We start from the raw sequence: 2449 nt of genomic DNA, 5'->3' as shown, positions 1-2449 counted from the left end.
CTGGGGGTTCAGTCTTGGCAGGACCAAGGGCTTCCCCTTCCACTGGTGCCCTTACTAGGCTATTCATTGCTACCTATGAGGTTGGAGCCCAGGGTCAGTCCATGTATAGTCTTTGGGTAGTGGCTTAGTCCCTGGAAGCTCTGGTTGGTTGGCATTGTTGTTCATATGGGGTCTCGAGCCCCTTCAAGCTCTTTTGGTCCTTTCTAAGATTCCTCCAACGGGGGTCCCGTTTTCAGTTCACTGGTTTAATGATGGCATTCACCTATGTATTTGCCGTATTCTGGCTGTGTCTCTCAGGAGAGATCTATATCCGGTCCCTGTCGGCCTACACTTCTTTGCTTCATCCATCTTATCTAGTTTGGTGGCTGTATATGTATGGGCTACATGTGGGGCAAGCTCTGAATGGGTGTTCCTTCTGCCTCTGTTCTAAACTTTGCCTCCCTATTCTCTCCCAAGGATATTCTTGTTCCCCTTTTGAAGAAGGAGTGAAGCATTCACATTTTGGTCATCCCTCTTGAGTTTCATGTGTTCTGTGCATCTAGGGCAATCCAAGCATTTGGGCTAATAGCCACTTATCAATGAGTGCATACCATGTGTGTTTTTCTGTGATTGGGTTACCTCACTCAGGATGACATTTTCCAGTTCCATCCATTTGCCTATGAATTTCATAAAGCCATTGTTTTTGATAGCTGAGTAATATACCATTGTGTAGATGCACCACATTTTCTGTATCCATTCCTCTGTTGAAGGGCATCTGGGTTCTTTCCAGCTTCTGGCTATTATAAATAAGGCTGCTATGAACATAGTGGAGGATGTGTCTTTGTTATATGTTGGGGCATCTTTTGGGTATATGCCCAAAAGAGGTATAGCTGGGTCCTCAGGTAGTTCAATGTCCGATTTTCTGAGGAACCTCCAGACTGATTTCCAGAATGGTTGTACCAGTCTGCAATCCCACCAACAATGGAGGAGTGTTCCTCTTTCTCCGCATCCTCGCCAGCATCTGCTGTCACCTGAGTTTTTGATCTTAGCCATTCTGACTGGTATGAGGTGGAATCTCAGGGTTGTTTTGATTTGCATTTCCCTGATGACTAAGGATGTTGAACATTTCTTTATGTGCTTTTGGCCATTCGATATTCCTCAGCTGATAATGTTTTGTTTAGCTCTGAACCCCATTTTTAATAGGGTTATTTGTCTCTCTGCATTCTAACTTCTTGAGTTCTTTGTATATTTTGGATATAAGCCCTCTATCAGTTGTAGGATTGGTAAAGATCTTTTTCCAATTTGTTCATTGCTGTTTTGTCCTAACAATAGTGTCCTTTGCCTTAGAGAAGCTTTGCAGTTTTATGAGATCCCATTTGTTGATTCTTAAAAATATGGAAGCTTCACGAATTTGGGTGTCATCCTTGCGCAGGGGCCATGCTAATCTTCTCTGTATCGTTCCAATTTTAGTATATGTGCTGTCGAAGTGGGCACCAGCCTATTTCCTTATAGAACCGGACCACCAGCCCAGGGAAGGCACCACCCCCAGTGGGCTGGACCCGCCCCCATTAATCACTAGTTAAGAAAATATTCTATAGGCTTCTCTACAGCCCATTTTTATGGAAGCATTTTCTTAAATAAGGTCCCAGCCACTCAGATGACTTTAACTTGGGTCAAATTGACATAAACTCTCCAGCATAACAAACCACTTGTTGACTTGACACACAAACACACACAACTGACCACTTATCACCTTGACACACAACCATATCACCACTAAGCCAGGACCTTTCCTTTCTTATTCATCTTCATTAACACTATCTTTATAAATTCCACACATTAAAAGTTCAGTCTCTTTAAAATATCCAGTTCCTTTAAAAAAAAAAAGTCTTTTCTAAAAGTTTGAAATGAGGGGACCTATAACAAAAATCAAAATAAAGTTAAACTTGTTTTTAACTTCAAAAGGGAAGAACCAGGGCATAGTCACAATCACATCAAACCCAAACCAACTATCAGCAGTACAAACAGCACAGTGTTAGTGTCTCGGATCTACTCACAATCCTCCTCTCCATCCTAGTCAGCCAGGCTGCAGCTGGTTCCACTCCATGGCTGCTGCTCTTCGTGTGGTCATCTCGTGCTAGCTGCAGTTCCAAAATGCTAGAATATTCTGCTTCAGTGGGCAGCACTTTCTTTCTTATTACAATTTTTTATTATTTAAAAAATTTAAATGTATTTTGATTCTATTTTTCCCTTCCCCATGTCCTTCCTTACTCACCCACCTTTAAGTTTTTTTCTCAATGAATAAAAACCTAATACAACAGCAAACTTCCCAAACCCAAGAAAGCAAAATAAAACCATACCACCCAAAGTACAACAAACAAACCAACCAAAAAATAAGTACAAAACCACCAAACTCTAACCAAGTACATAAAACAAAACATGGAACCTATTATATTTTGGGCAACTAACT

At 41.4% G+C, this 2449-nt stretch overlaps 1 non-coding gene across 1 annotated transcript; it reads right to left on the bottom strand.

Moving 5' to 3' along the window:
- Window positions 1-1366: 1366 nt before the first annotated feature.
- LOC116914170 lies at window positions 1367-1473 on the bottom strand. Its single transcript, XR_004389715.1, has one exon. It is a non-coding gene; the product is annotated as a U6 spliceosomal RNA (small nuclear RNA).
- Between the last annotated feature and the right edge of the window lie 976 nt (window positions 1474-2449).

The sequence above is a fragment of the Rattus rattus genome, chromosome 12 (assembly GCF_011064425.1).
Source record: "Rattus rattus isolate New Zealand chromosome 12, Rrattus_CSIRO_v1, whole genome shotgun sequence".
NCBI lineage: Eukaryota > Metazoa > Chordata > Mammalia > Rodentia > Muridae > Rattus > Rattus rattus.
This window is presented reverse-complemented; position numbering and strand designations above follow the sequence as displayed.